The sequence below is a fragment of the Peromyscus maniculatus genome, chromosome 9 (assembly GCF_049852395.1).
Source record: "Peromyscus maniculatus bairdii isolate BWxNUB_F1_BW_parent chromosome 9, HU_Pman_BW_mat_3.1, whole genome shotgun sequence".
Classification (NCBI taxonomy): Eukaryota; Metazoa; Chordata; class Mammalia; order Rodentia; family Cricetidae; genus Peromyscus; species Peromyscus maniculatus.
In genome coordinates, this window is record NC_134860.1 from 53139904 (window position 1) to 53155505 (window position 15602).

General features: G+C 43.8%; 2 long non-coding RNA genes across 3 annotated transcripts; one reads left to right on the forward strand and one right to left on the reverse strand.

Annotated features, from left to right (window-relative positions):
• Window positions 1-283: 283 nt before the first annotated feature.
• LOC121832293 (uncharacterized) lies at window positions 284-3745 on the reverse strand. The gene is made up of 2 exons (XR_006075908.2): window positions 3459-3745; window positions 284-1832 (listed from the first exon to the last, which is right to left on the reverse strand). It is a non-coding gene; the product is annotated as an uncharacterized LOC121832293 (long non-coding RNA).
• A 4823-nt stretch (window positions 3746-8568) lies between these two features.
• LOC121832071 (uncharacterized) lies at window positions 8569-12245 on the forward strand. Of its 2 annotated transcripts, none has more exons than XR_013042411.1 (3): window positions 8569-9465; window positions 9591-11715; window positions 12145-12245. It is a non-coding gene; the product is annotated as an uncharacterized LOC121832071 (long non-coding RNA). The 2 variants fall into 2 exon arrangements; XR_013042412.1 differs by having other exon boundaries at window positions 9591-11375; window positions 11515-12234.
• Window positions 12246-15602: the final 3357 nt, after the last annotated feature.

The following is a 15602-nucleotide window of genomic DNA, read 5'->3' on the forward strand; positions in this document are numbered from 1 at the left end:
TGCTATTGGACATCTGGTTCTTTATTAGACCATCAGGTGTTTTAGACAGGCACAGTAACACAGCTTCACAGAGTTAAACAAATGCAATATAAACAAAAGTAACATACCTTAAAATGTTCTACAACACACACACACACACACACACACACACACACACACACACACCACTGAGCCCTGTGAAAAGGGCGGGGGAGATGGAAGAGTGCAAAGAAACTGTTTATGAATAGTGACTGCATTAGTTACTTTTCTGTGGCTGTGATAACATACCATAACCAAAGGCAACTTATGGAAGAAAGAGTTTATTTTGGCTTTGGGCTCCAGAAATATGAGATGGGGAGGCATGGCAGCAAGCAGCTAGCATGGCTGCAGGAACAGGAGGTTGAGAGATCACTTCTTCAACCACCAACATACAGGAGAGACCTGGGGAGTGAGAAAACTCACAAAGCCTGCCCCCAGTAACATAACAAGTATGCTACTTCCTCCAGCAAGGCTAAATCTCCTAAAGGTTCCATAACATTCCCCCCAAACAGTGCTACCAAGTAGGGAGCAAGCATTCACATATTTGAACCTATGAGGGACATTTCTTATTTAAACCACTAAGTTTCATGGGATCAGGAACAAGTTGGGTTCTGGGAGAAAGATTCCTATCATTTGCCCCTTGGCCTGTAAACATGAGAAGGTTGAACGTCCCTGTGGGAGAAAAGGCAATGAAAAGGTAGGAAAGAGGTGGGGATAAATTTCACTTAGATCAGCACTGTGGGGCAGTCATTTTCAAGATGTTTCATTGACGTGTCCTATTTCGTCCACTAGATTGTAAGTTCTCCAAGGGCAAGGACAAAGTTGATACTGTAAATCTTCAGTCTCCTGTAGTGTTTAGCACAGTGCTTCTCCTACAGATGCCGATTCCGCATACAGTTAATTAGTTACAGGCTGCTTTGGGGGAAAGTGTTATACACTTGTGATAATTACACTGTTTGTAGGAAGGATATCTATGATTGTCTTAGTTACTGTTCTTTTGCTGTGAAGAGACACCATGATTTAACACCGTACACCATGTGCCAAGGATATCCCTCATCCCCTACCCCGCTGTACCTCATGGGAGCTGCCACCCTGAGAGCGGAGAGGCCTCATCTCTCCGAGGCTTGAGCAGAGCTTCCCCTGGGGTCTGAAGTCCCTTTCTTACTAGGAACAGCAGTCAAGAACTATAGATAAAAAACCAACCCTCTGTTTTTCTCCCACCCTTTCTGCCCCGCAAAGTCAACGATCTCTCTCGCTCTGCCCCTACACGCATGAGTCCTGTGTTACTAAAGTCTGGAGTCTCATCCGCACTCGGAGCTGGTCACTGCCAGCCAGCAGCTGGCTTCCTCAGCGTTTGCAGCTCAGCTGTGAGCAGCTCTGGGTACTCCTTCCACCCCTCTGTGTCCTTGGAGCCTGTGTGATCTGACTGTTGGTTTCAGGCTGCGCCTAACACAGTCCCGGTCCCCGACAGAAATTCTCCAAGCCGTCAGCCGGGAGATCCAGTAGTCGACACCATGTAGAGAGTTGGTAGTAAAAACTGGCTCCAACCGCCCAAACTCTGTGGATATGTCTCTGTGGCTTCGTCTCATAAGCCAGTGAATTAAGTTCCTGTGAAGAATACACCCTGGGAGAGGTGAGAAAAAGGTGCTTCCCACAACCCTGCAAGAACAATCAGAAAGACAAGGTGGATGAGGAATCAGCCGGGCAGCTGGTGCTGAGGGACCTTCAGCTAGAGAGGAGGACTAGCCCTGGAGTAGCCTTGGCCAGCACTGTCTGTCTTGCAGGTCTCCGACAGAATGTTCTGGAATGCCGCCCTGCAAGATAAGAATACAAAGCAGTCTGAACTCTGTCCCCTCTCCTACCACAGGACAGCCTTACAGCACTTGGCTCAGAAATTCTGGGGCTCCTTAGGATAAAAAAAAACAAACAAACACAGAACTGGGTGCACTTCTGGGGTCCCACAGATAAGACCCCACCGATCTGACAGCTTTCCTGAGCCCTGGACCTCAGGGTCCTGGTGGTTCCTAGTTTTTCTGTGTGCCCATAAATAAGAATGTTACTTAGTCCTCGAGTGTATCAGTATCATCTCATCAAACTAAAACACATGCACCTAAGTTTGTACAAAACCTCCCAGGAGGCCAGGCGGTGGTGGCCCACACCTTTAATCCCAGCACTCGGGAGGCAGAGCCAGGCGGATCTCTGTGAGTTCGAGGCCACCTTGGACTACCAAGTGAGTCCCAGGAAAGGCGCAAAGCTACACAGAGAAGCCCTGTCTCGAAAAACCAAACCAAAACAAAACAAAACAAAACCTTCCAGGAGCCCTGGTGGAAACTGGCGAGATGTTTAGGATCCTGCTCTAGGATTAGAAACAGCCAAACAGAGTTCCCATGCAGGGATTGAAATCCATGCACAGTATTTGGCTTAACAGAATCCTGACTGGTGCTGCTAACTAACCAGTCCACACACACAGCACACAGTGCCAGTGTAGCGCATCTGTGAGAAAGAATGGCCCCTCTTTGACACGATAACAGAGACTTTATGGATTTATTCACCTTCACTTGGTGAGCTCAGAACTCTCTCCCTCTTTCTTACCCATCCCATCAGATGTTTATTTTCTAATACGGAGCCAATGTTACACCATGCGCTGACAAGCAAGGACCTCGGCTGACATCCATGCGTCGTTCCATCTCCATCTCTAAGCTCTGTCTCCCAGATGTTATATCCACGTTGTACTTTTGGAATGGATGCTCTTGGCCCTGCTCTTAGCAACACTGTCTTCAGAGCTAAATATAGAATGAATCTGAACATCCCACCTCTCTCCACCCAAATCAGGCCAAGGGCCAGAACTCTGGGGTGACTACCTACCTGGATGTCACCATATTTCTGGCTTTTTTGTTGGATAAACTTTATCTTCTTTTTTCTGCCAGTCTGAGAAAACTTAGCAATCAACTATCATTACCTTTATACTACATTCATCAACGTTAGCAAAGGGAAAGCTGGACTTTGATAGCTGTTGGGAGGGGAGACTACCAGAGACGCTCAAAGGCCAGCCTATCCAACTGTGTCCAAGTTGATGATGGTTTTTACATTTTATTCAATATATATTTTTAAGTCACTTTACTCAAATAGGCAATAAGACCTGGAGTCTGCTCTGCAGTTCTTTTTCTGGAGCACCCAAAAGACTTTCCAGCTCAGTGAACTATACACAAATTGAAAGACAGTTTAAGGAGGTTCAGGTATTGGCAGTTCCATTCTAACCTTTGAAGATAGCTTTTAAATATTTTGGCTTCTTGGGAAGGAATGAAATTTAAATGAGATCCAATACACTCATACATGTACATATACACACATGCACATACATATTCAATGCACACAACATCTGTACTTTTGACCTTGAACTTAGTCTAAGAGAGAGAGAAAGGTGTGTGACCGTCACTTACCAGGAAGTGTCCTGGAGAGACAGAGTGAGGAAAGAGGAGCAAAGGAGACACTTAAGAGCCTGATATCAAGTCCACTCCCACAGAAGACAGCTATGACTCCTTCCTGCCGACGGCACGGGTGTGCTATGAGTCACACACCCAAGTGAACTCTGGGAGAGCAAAACGAGCTGAAGGTGTGGCTCGGTCCTGCAGTCAGCTGAGGGCCAAGGAGGCAGGCAGGGGAGGCCAGCGCCATCCAATACCTGCCCTTGGGGAAGCACAGAGATGGGATGTGACCAGCAGACGGAAGCAGCCTCTTCTGCAAGTGCCCTAGTCATGGCAACGGACCAGATGTCCTCTAATTGGACTTTTTACGATTGGCAGCCATGGACTTTGATTTCAGCCCAGCCACTTACAACTGTTATTTGACCTACTTGAATTCTTTTCCTTCTTTCTTTTTTTATTTATTTCCTTCTTTTTTTTTTTTTTTTTTTTTTTTTTTTTTGGCTTTTCGAGACAGGGTTTCTCTGTGTAGCTTTGCGCCTTTCCTGGGACTCACTTGGTAGCCTAGGCTGGCCTCGAACTCACAGAGATCTGCCTGGCTCTGCTGGGATTAAAGGTGTGTGCCACCACCGCCCGGCGTTCTTTTTTTGTTTGTTTGTTTTTTGTTTTTGTTTTTCTTTGTTCCTCAAGACAGGGTTTCTCTGTGTAGCTCTGGCTGTCCTGGAACTCACTCTGTAGACCAGGCTGGCCTTGAACTCACAGAGATCCGCCTGCCTCAGCCTCCCAAGTGCTGGGATTAAAGGCATGAGCCACCACCTCCTGGCTTTTTTCTTCATTCTTAAAAGAAAAAAAAATATCAACTTTGTTCATTGGGGCAAAATCCTAAACAACACTGATATTTCTAGAAAATCCTAAACAACACTGATATTTCTAGAAAATGGGGCAAAATCCTAAACAACACTGATATTTCTAGAAAATGGTAGATGGTCAACTTACAGCTACTGTAATTGATAAAAGTGTTCTCAATATGCTGCAAAAGAATGTAACCCGGCCGGGCAGTGGTGGCGCCTGCCTTTAATCCCAGCACTCAGGAGGCAGAGGCAGGCGGATCTCTATGAGTTCGAGGCCAGCCTGGTCTACAGAGCAAGATCCAGAACAGGCACCAAAACTACACAGAGAAACCCTGTCTTGAAAAACCAAAAAGAAAAAAAAGAAAAAAAGAAAAAGAATGTAACTCAGTTGGTAGAGTGCTTGCCTGGTGTCACAAGGCCCTGGATTCTCTCCCCAAGGCTGTATAAAGCAGCCTGTGGCACACTGGTCTATTCCAGCACTCAGAGGGTGAAGGCAGGAGGGTAAGTAGTTCGAGATCATCCTTGCTACATAGAGAATCCAAGGCCAACCTGGGCTACATGAGAACCTGTCTCAAAAACAAACAAACAAACAAATTTGAAATAGTAGTACAAAAATGTATGTATGCTTCCTGTATTAGTTTACTTTCTACTGCTGTGATAGACACCATGAACAAAAGAACTCTGGGAAGAAAAAGGTTTGTTTGGTTTACACATCTCAGTCACGGTCACTGAGGGAAGTCAGGGCAGAAACTACAGGGACGGAGGAAGACGCTGTGGGGTAAAGCTGCTTACTGACTTGCTCCCCACAGCTTGAGCACCTGCAGTGTGGCACCATAGTGGGCTGGGCACCCCCCCCACACACACACACACACACAACCATTAATCATTTGAGGTTTCCTCTTTTCAGGTGACTGTACTTTGTGTCCAGTTGACAGAAACTAGCCCTCACACGTCCTCTTAACTGTGGTCACAACACTCGAACACTCCCAAAGGCTGGAATGTGGGGTCCCTCTCAGAAGCCTATGGCCTCTCTGCCTTTGCCCTTGACCGCCTCACTCTAAGGCTGTTCAGGCTTCGCCGCAATCGCCCTTTTCATGAACTTTCTCCGGACTACCCCAACTAAAATTGCTGTCCTATCTCCACATTGCCATGCCCTTATATTTTACTTTACGGTAATTTTATCACTCTCTTTTTTCTTCTCTGCAAGTTCTACTGAAACGTGGACTTGGAAGCATACAGACAAGGCGGCTGAATGAAATAGCTCAAATACAGATGTGAGATCAGGGGTGAGGTGCTCAGACAGTGCCCAGAAAATTGACTAACCAGTTGAGGGAGCCTGGATCTATATTCCACATGAGAACAAACATGGTATGATTCAAAGTTGGGAGGAGTGGAGGAAGGCGTATGTGGTGTGTGTGTGTGTGTGTGTGTGTGTGTGTGTGTGTGTGTGTGTGTGTGTGTGTGTGTGTGACAGTCCTGTTCTATAACTCAGGCTGGCTTTCAGTTCTCTTCCCTCCTGTTTCTACCTACTATTGGTGTGCTGTCATTACAAGTGTATACCACCATGCCTGGCACGACCCCAAAATTCTTGGAGCAAAAAGTCTTTCTGAGCATGCCACAAACTCAGAAGGCATTAAAAAAAAAGTAACTTTCTTAAATTTTTTTTCACATGGAATTAAAATGGCAATTAATAAACAACTAAGAATAACAAAACAACTAATAAAAATATTGTCACATGTGATAACTACTTGGCTAACCACCTTTAACAAGAATTTATAAAAATAAGTAATCCGTAAATGAACCAGGCATAATAGTGCACACCTTTTGTTCCCACTGCTCGGGATGCTGAGGTAGAAAGTTTGAGGCCAGCCTGAGCAACGTAACAAGACCCTGTCTCAAAAGAAAGAAAACAGCCAGATAAGGGGAGGCAAATGATAGAAACAGTTTATGAAAATAAATAAAAATACTATAAGAATATGAAAAACCTTAGTAAAGAAATGTGGGGCAAAGCATGAGAAAGAACATAAAAATAGTATGTAAAATTTTGTTTTACATGAAGAAAAGTAAATGTTTTTACACAAACTGAAAAATTTTAAATGTTCAGTGAAACTGGGTGCTATGAATTGCTCTTCAGGAATGTTTCCTAGGCATAGGAACAGGTGACAATTGGCAGGAAAACGTCAATAACATTCAATTTTGCCCTCAATCTCCAACTGTTTACATGAGCTAAGTACAATATTTTCTAGTTAAGTTCACAGGATACTATTGGGACATCACGGGGACTGGAGAATCTCTGCAAACAACTGAAGTGGACTTCCAACAGGACACTGAGAAGTCATAGCTCCAACTGTTTACGTGAGCTAAGTACAGTATTTTCTAGTTAAGTTCACAGGGTACTATTGGGACATCACGGGGACTGGAGAATCTCTGCAAACAACTGAAGTGGACTTCCAACAGGACACTGAGAAGTCATAGCTCTGGCTGTTTACATGAGCTAAGTACAATATTTTCTAGTTAAGTTCGCAGGATACTATTGGGACATCACCGGGACTAGAGAATCTCTGAAAACAACTGAAATGGACTTCCAACAGGATACCAAGAAGTCATAGCTCAGATCTCGAAAAAAGGAATGAAGATGAAGTACGTCTTTGATGTAGTTGAAGACTAGACAGTTATAATTTTCCTTGGTTATAATAAAAGATAAATTAGATATGAAACCTTAGACTCACAAATATTATAGTATAAGATAGGATATCTTCTTTAATTTTTGCCAAATACAAGTAGACTAGATATTATAACTATAATTCTTCCTTGATAATTGTTTTGTTATATGTAATTTTACTATGTTGAAGTTAAAACCTTCCTTTTAAATAGAAAAAAAGGGGAAATGATGGGTGATATTGTTGTGTATGTTGTAAACATGTGTTGCTCTGATTGGTTGATAAATAAAGCTGTTTGGTCAATGGTGAGGCAGAATAGGGTTAGGTGGGGCATTCTAACTAGAGAGGAAGAAGGAGAAAGGCAGAATGGAGGAGATGCTGCCAGGCGCTGCCATAAGAAGCAAGATGTAAAAGTACCAGTAAGCCACAAGCCACGTGGCAAAGTATAGATTTATAGAAATGGGTTAATTTAAGATATAAGAACTAACTAGCAAGAAGCCTGTCATGGCCATAGTTTAAAAATAATATAAGCCTGTGTGTGTGTTTATTTGGGTCGAAGCCACTGCGAGACCAGTGGGTGAGAGAGATTTGTCCTGACCATGGGCCAGGTGGGACACAGGAAAACTTTCAGCTACAAATGGTGTCCAACATGGGGCAAGAGTTTCCACCTAAAACCTGAGAAAGCTTAAAAAAAAAAAGAGAGAGAGATTCTAAAACGGAGCTAAAAACAGCTTCCTAGTTGTCTCTCTGAGGCCAGCTGCGGCCAGCGGGCTTAAGCAACTCTATGAAGGGTTCGTGGCATGCAGGTTTGACCTGCAGCATGGCAGATTCCCACCATGGTACACAAAGGTGTCTCTAAGTCACAAGTTACTCTGCATGGTGGATTTAGCCTTTGCTAGTACAGACAAGAAAAAAGGTTTCTGGGCTACACGCTGCTGGATGGAAGCACAGATCCACTGCTTCCCAGTGTCAGCAGAGAGCATGGCTCCCAGAGCTGGCAGTAAACATAGTCCCACCATGTTGGGAAGCTGAGGTGGGCAGAGCCAGCAGCCAAAGCTGCCATTTCTGTCCTAGTCATTCTACAGTTTAAAGCAATAGATTCACAATAAGTCAGACTCGGATTAAATAAACCCCTAAATGGTTTACGGTATGCATAAAAATGTACATAGACTTGGAAGAGAGAGGAAAAGGAATATAGACAGTTATATAAATAAGTAGTTTTTAAAAATAAAGTCTTTAAATAGACAGTAAAGATAATATAAAAAAATAAGTCGTGTAAAGATGGATATTACACAGAGAATCTGGATTATGTTGTCTTTGGGATTTTTAACTGCAGAAAGACATTTGATTGTAAAAGCTACTGAATTAAATCAATATGTATATTTTAAAGCTATCTTGATTTCAAAATCTATGTCTAAGGATATGTTGCTTTGGAAAAGAGGTTCTGCTTTTGTTTTGACAGGAGATGAGAACCTGTGAATTGCTTCCAGGCTAATATGGTTTGACCAGCCAAGACCTCCTGAAAGCTCTCAGATGATCCAACATCCAAAATCAACTTCAAGGCAACTGGCTCAGAGAATACAGCCTCACAGACTACTCCAGGTAGGTATGGTCAGGACTTGACCATAATTCTAAAATTTTCTTTGTGTCCCCATGAGAATACAGCACCCTCTAACAGCAGAAAGTAGCCTAGAAAACTACACCCACATTCCAAAAAAATGGAGTATGGATGTTTGTCTTTGTTTAGGTTGTTGGTTACAAATTGTTGTTGGTCATAGTCAATATCTTTCTAAAAGAAGAAAGTGGTATATGATATGGAAATATAGAATATAGATATGATAGGATAAAAGGGTGGATTGTTGAACCTACTTTTAAAGAGCAACTTGCTTAAAATGTTTTACATTGATATAGGTTTTAATTTATTGATACAAATTTAAAGTTACTTTTGTTATACTGTATGTATATTTCTACTCTTGTTTAAGGTATTGTGTTTATGTAACTCATTTAAATTGTAATGGATAATTAAGAAATATAGATTAATAATTAGTCTTCTATGATAGTAAAACTTATAGTCATATTAAGTTTTCTAGGTAAATTACATAGATATAATTCAGTTAGGTAGGAAATCTTTAAACATGTATTCATTGTGATCATTCACTTGAAAAGTAGAAAGTGACCACATTGTAAGTTTTATATTACTTGGAAGACTCTCCTAGGGTATATAAGCTGTAAGGAAAAAAAAATAAAGAAGTGAGAAGAAAAACACCAGGAAAGACGTAGAAGGAGAGTTGGAAGGAAGACATCAAGATAGACAGAGGGAACATCAGAGTAAATAGAGTAGAACAAGCAACAGAAAGAATAATAAAAACTAAGCTTTCGTCCCTCAGAAAAGCCCTCGTGTGTCTGTTCGTCTGTCCAGTAGTTCGCCTGTTCTGCATCTCCTCTTCAGTGTCTCTGACCTGCTGAAGGCTTGCCATTCATCAGCACCCTAGGGGAGATCCTGACATATTGGAGGTGTGTGTGTGTGTGTGTGTGTGTGTGTGTGTGTGTGTGTGTGTGTGTGTGTGTTATGCATAGGGTGGGATGTTAACTCATGGAGGAAAGACAAAGGTTGGCATCTGTGTCTTCCTCTCTCACAGGCCACTCAAGTTTTGAGACAAGATCTCTCACAAAACATGGAGCTCGCTGATTCGGAAGACTAGCTGGTCCCCAACCCACTGGGATCCTCCTGCGTTTACCTCCCCAGTACTGGCCTTATATGTACAAGCTGGAGACCCTGACTTAAAAAAATTAAAAAACAAAACACCTGGTTTCTGGGAATCTGAACTCTCCTGCCTTAGCCAAGCCACTGTGGTAACTGGCCTGTGCCACCAGGCCAGATAAATCTCTCCCTCTTTTTTTAGCTCAAAGGGCAGAAAATATACGGTGCCTTTGGTTTTGTTGAAAGTATTGAAATAGCATGTCTGTGTAGTCGAACTGAAATGAGTAAGCACAGCATATTATTGGGGGACAAGTGCATCGTCCCCTTCACTCCTCAGGGAGCTCTTGCAGAGATTAAAGGGTACTCGGTCCTGCTGGAGAAATTTGATCTTCCCAACAGAGAGAAAGCACGGAAGTAGACAGCTTTGTCCTCTAGCAAGGCTTGTGACCAGCTGATTAATTTGTACCCTAGGCTTCTTAGTCTGTTCCCAATGCAAGGGAAGGAGCTGAAACTACTTTGCATGATAATGCCGAATGTTATCTCCAGAGAGGCCAGACTGGCCACCTCTAGAGCAATGGTTCTCCCTTTAATGTGCATTTAGATGCCAGTGTCCCTGAGAATTGCCCCTAATTCTTGAGGGGTGTGCAAGTGGGGTATGCATGGTGTGTGTGTGTGTGTGTGTGTGTGTGTGTGTGTGTGTGTGTGTCTGTGTCTGTGTCTGTGTCTGTGTCTGTGTCTGTGTCTGTGTCTGTGTTATTTAGCCCAGAAATTCTTTCCAGTAAAACAGAATGCTTCAAGAAGAGGGTACATTTTTAACGCCTAGCATCAGAGGAATCTCCATGAAAACACCCATGAAACCAGTCAGCCTCAGACTGCCAAAGCCCACCCCGGAATTCTCTGTGTAGATCCTCCTTGAATAATTCAAACTGGCAGGAACCGCAGTAATAGGATTCTTGCTGCGGAGTGCTCTAAGGTCTTTACTCCGGGGGCAAAGACAGACCTCTGGGATGGGGCCCTGGGACTATTAGGAGTGCAGTCTGCATCGTAAGACTTAAGAGGGTGGGGATGTAGCTCAGCTGGCAGTTTACCTAGTATGCACAAAGCCCTGGGTTCAATTCCCAGTGCTATGTAGACCAAGTATGGCGGTGTAGGTCCATAATCCTATCACCCGGGTGTCGGAGGCAGGAGGATCCAAGATCAACGTTAGCCTCAGCTATACAGCAAGTTCAAGGGCAGGCTAGGATGCATAAAATAGGGAGGGGGAGTTACAAAGAAAGAAAACACATATATCCTCAGCAAAGGAGATCTGTGGTAGGCCGTAGGCAGGAATCTGAAGGGTTCACTTGAGGTAACCTCTATGAGAGGGGAAGGAAGGACGGGAAGGGGGAAGTGTGGGTGTGCTGTGTATGTGTGGTGAGCACCAGTCCACCCAGGTCCTCCAAAATAAAAGTGGTCCTTAAAGGAGCCAGTGTTAGGCAGACATTCAATGTCCCTATAACACTGTCTTGCTCAGTAGATTCCCTGAGAAGACTGTCACCTCCATTCAAAGGCTGCAGTGGACCCGAAGGAGTTAACAGCTGGCTGAATGCTCACAACTCCACAGGATCCCACAGCTGGGCTCTGAGTCCTGCCCAAGAAGAAGAACTGAACACCACATCTTCATCATCAAATGCTGCCTTGCCTCTCCATGTCTGCCACAGGGACCATCTGTGTAGGAGGACAGGTGAGAGCACCATTCTGAAAACAAGGCTAGAAATCTAGTTGTGTCCATAAAGGACCCAATGAGAGTTTATATCCAGCACCCTACTTGTGGAGAGGATGGCTATGTTGTACTTCTGTGCCCTGACTCCTTCCCCCTCCAGGTCTTCAATGGCGTTCGTGGCACAATGGCAGCCTGAGAAACAAAGGAGAAGATGACTGTGTGGCTGCCAGCGGCTAGAGCCTGCACCTCAGCTCCCATATGGAAATCACACAAAGACCAAAATCCTAGAGTTTCCAGGCGTGGCCAGAAGCAAAGCGCACAGAGGCACCACCTGCTGGATAGCCCCCACCCCCAAATGCGGGTAAAGAAAGCAGCCCAGAGCCCGTGAAAGCATGCCTGATCCATGAGAGTCTTCTCCACTGGGCTGTGGGAATCCCTGAAACAGATCACAAAGAGACTGGATAGATGGTTGCCAAACAGTATTCCCAAACAACTGCCTAAATATAGGACATGAGAGAAAAAAAATTTAGAAAAGAGAAATTTAATGAGTTTTACAAAAAAGTTTTAAATGGTACATAGGACAATATTTTACAAAGCTAATAGCCCAGACCCTTAAGTAGGCAAAAATATATCTGTCTCTAGCAATTATAGATCCAGTCACTGTCTTGTTTGGGGGTTTTTGTTTGGGGGGGGGCACATTATCTTGCTAGTGAAGGTATATTTGTTCATTTATAGTTTAGGATTGTTTATTTCTATTCACTTTTTATTTATTTTTGGTCTTTTGAAACAGGACCTCACTGTGTAGCCCCAAATAACCTCAGATTCCTGGTGATCCTCCTGTCTCTACCTCCTATGAACCAGAAGGACAGGTGTGGCCCACCTCGCCTAGCCATTTGGTGGTGGTGGTGGTGGTGGTGGTGGTGGTGGTGGTGGTGGTGGTGGTGGTAGTGGTAGTGGGTGGTGGTGGTGGTGGTGGTGGTGATTGTTTAAAGCTAATTAGCTACCAATATTTTAAAAATAAAATATCTGGTATTAACACCCAGATTCCTAGCTTTTTAATTTCATGGGACCTACAATCCCCGTGGACTCCTGTGGCATGTCGATATTTACCACAGAACTTAAGCCATCAGTGGTTCAACCCATTATATGTTCTGTGCATCACTGAGATGAGTGGTAGGTAAAAACACCTTTAAGTGAAAACTAGCCTTCAATCCCAACACTCAAGATGATCTCTGTGAGTTCAAGGCCATGCTGGTCTACAGACTAAGTACCAGACAAGCTAGGCCTACATAGGAAGCCCTATGTCTCAAAAAGGAAAGAAAAGGAGGCAGGAAAAGGGGAAAAAATCCATCAAAACTGATTAAATCTTTTCAAAGGATATTTGACTTTCACCAATTTGATCCACACTTCAAATATATGTGCACAAAGCATAACATAAGATGAATATATATATATATATATATATATATATATATATATATATATATATATATATATATATATATATAAAATCTGAGGCGGTTCAGTTGTAATATTGTTTGAAATAGCAAAGCACTGGAAACCACTAACATGTTCATCCGTAGGAGACTGACTAAATATTACTCTGTGCAGACAATCCACACGGCAGGGTCCTGTGCAGCTATTTTTAAAAGTAAGGAACATAGCTCTATCAAAACATTCCCCCAAGAAAATGTTTTAAGAAGTTGAAAGAAGAGGTAGAAAAAAAAAACCTTGAACAATCTGAAGGATGGTATGTATAATGCCATCCTCTTGTAAGAATGATTTTAATGTATGTGGGTGTTTTGCCTGCAATGCATATCTATGTACCACAGAGGCCAGAAAAGGACATCAGATGACATCTGATTCCCTGAGACTGGAGTTACAGGCAGGTGTGGGTGCTGGGATGGAACCCAGGTCTTCTGGAAGAGCAGTCAGTGTTCTTAACCTCTGAGCCGTCTCTCCAGCCCCTAACTTCTACTTTTCACACCTTTCCATTCATTGTTAAAACCATGACATATATCATAGTTGTAATTTAAAGAACAGATATTTTAATGACTAAAACAAAAAACAGGGGCTGCTCATGTGTAGAGTGCTTACCTAGCCCATACAAAACCCTGGTTTGATTCCTCAGCACCACAAGAAAACAAACAAAACCCAGAGATGCAGTACTGTTAAAAGTAAAATTCTGTGTCAGAGGAAATCACTGTCTATGGAAGTTAACTTGTGTGAAAATCCCATCCATGCTAGGACACTAAAATCTGTCTTCAGCACTGACAGCGGCAGGCCGTCATGACTTCACCTGATTTCACATATGAAAACGCCAAGGCGCATGGCGCTCCATTAGAAACCGACAACGAGTTCATGAATATTTCAAGCACCTGACACTTGATAGCACCTAGCGAGGCCTCCATACATAAGGCCGGGAACCCTCTTCCCATAGTCCCCACTTGGTAGCTGTCCCGACCCCCATCAGCCCTTGCACATTGCCCAGTCCTGATTGGTCTCAATCAGGCCTGAGACAATGACCAACCTAGGATGCCTACTGCAAAAATCCACACAAAACGCTCACGCCAGATGAAGTCTCTTCTGAGCTCCTGTCGTGCCACGAAGAAGACGGAAGCCTCGCTCTCGATCTCAGGTATTTCCTCAGGAGAGGCAGAGGGTACCACCTCTTACAACAACTTTGCACCTACTTCCCTCTTCTGAGAGGTACTCCCACACAAGTGTGTATTCCCCAAAAAGATGTCCTACCCCATCCTTCCAAGAGGTACTCTCACACAAGTGTGTATCCCTGAAAAGATGCCTTCAACAACCTCCTTAAGAACGGAAGCTTGAGACCCCACACTTCTTGCCTTCCTTCCGCCTTTTTCTCATCACAGATGCCCTCCCCAACATCCCCTGTCCTCTTCCAAAAGAAATGGTGCTAAAGGCCAAATTTCAGCCCTGCCCTAATGAAAGGAACACTCCCCTACGAGGACCTGACTCTCTTTTTCACCATTACCATCCATCCCCATCCTCTGTCAGAAAAGCCCTGCAGGCCTGTCCCACCAAGCCAGGCTTTGAGAGCTCCTACTACAGTCACCTTCCACCCTAGGGTCCCAGCTCCACATACAGGTGACAGCCTGGGAAAGTTCCCCATGGTGCATTAGCTCCAAACAGTGAGAGAGCCCCTTATCACTAATTCATGAGGCTCAGACTGAGGGGCACCTGCCAGTCCTTCTCCTCCGACATGAGGCAAGCTGTCTTATCTGCTAGGATGCACTGAGTAACACAACTGTAACTTCTCCGTGGAGATCTGCCCCCCTCCGCCCATATAGCTTACATCCCTTCATCCCTTGCTATCCATATACAGCCCCCAGCACACCTGCTTTCTGCTTTGTCTTCATATATATATATATATATATATATATATATATATACACATAATTTGTATGTCTATGAAATGATTCATTTTTTTGTTTGTGTTTATTTTGTTTTTTGAGACAGGGCTTCTCTGTGTAGCCCTGGCTGTCCTGGAACTCACTCTGTAGCCCAGGCTGGCCTTGAACTCACAGAGATCTGCCTGCCTCAGCCTCCCAAGTGCTGAGATTAAAGGTGCAGTGTACCACCATACCTGGCTATGAAATGATTCTTTAGGAAATACAAATTCTGTTAAACGTCGAACCCCAGGACTGTATTTCTGTCTAACTGTATCTTGCTAACAGTGTACACTGCATAAGGTTGATGCGCTGGTGATTTCACCAACTAACAACACTTTTCTAAAACCACCCATCTGAGCTGGGCGGGGTAGTGCAGGCCTTTCATCCCAGCACCTGGGAGGCAGACACAGGTGGATCTCTGAGTTGGAAGCCAATATGGTCTACAGAAAGAGTTCAGGCCAGCCAGAACTACCCAGAGAAATCATGCCTCAAAAATAAACAAATAAATAATAAGCCCATGTGCTTTTATTGTCTTTTTTAAAAGAAAAGACTAACTTCAAAAAAGAGGCAAGCACAAGTTCCAGAATTAACTACTGCTAGTTAAGTTAGCATTACAAAACTCACTTTATTGTCTTTACATTTCTTATTTTGCCTGAGTCTGAAAACATTGCCAAGGGTTAACGCTGCTTTTCAGCCTGGAATTTGGAGCCCCGGGGGTGGAACCAGTTTAATCATTTGCACTTGGTTCTGTTGAGGCCTCTTTGTGGTGCACTGTAAGCCATCCAAATTCACCAATTCTTCCAGGAGCCCAGGAGAGAGACCTTGCTGC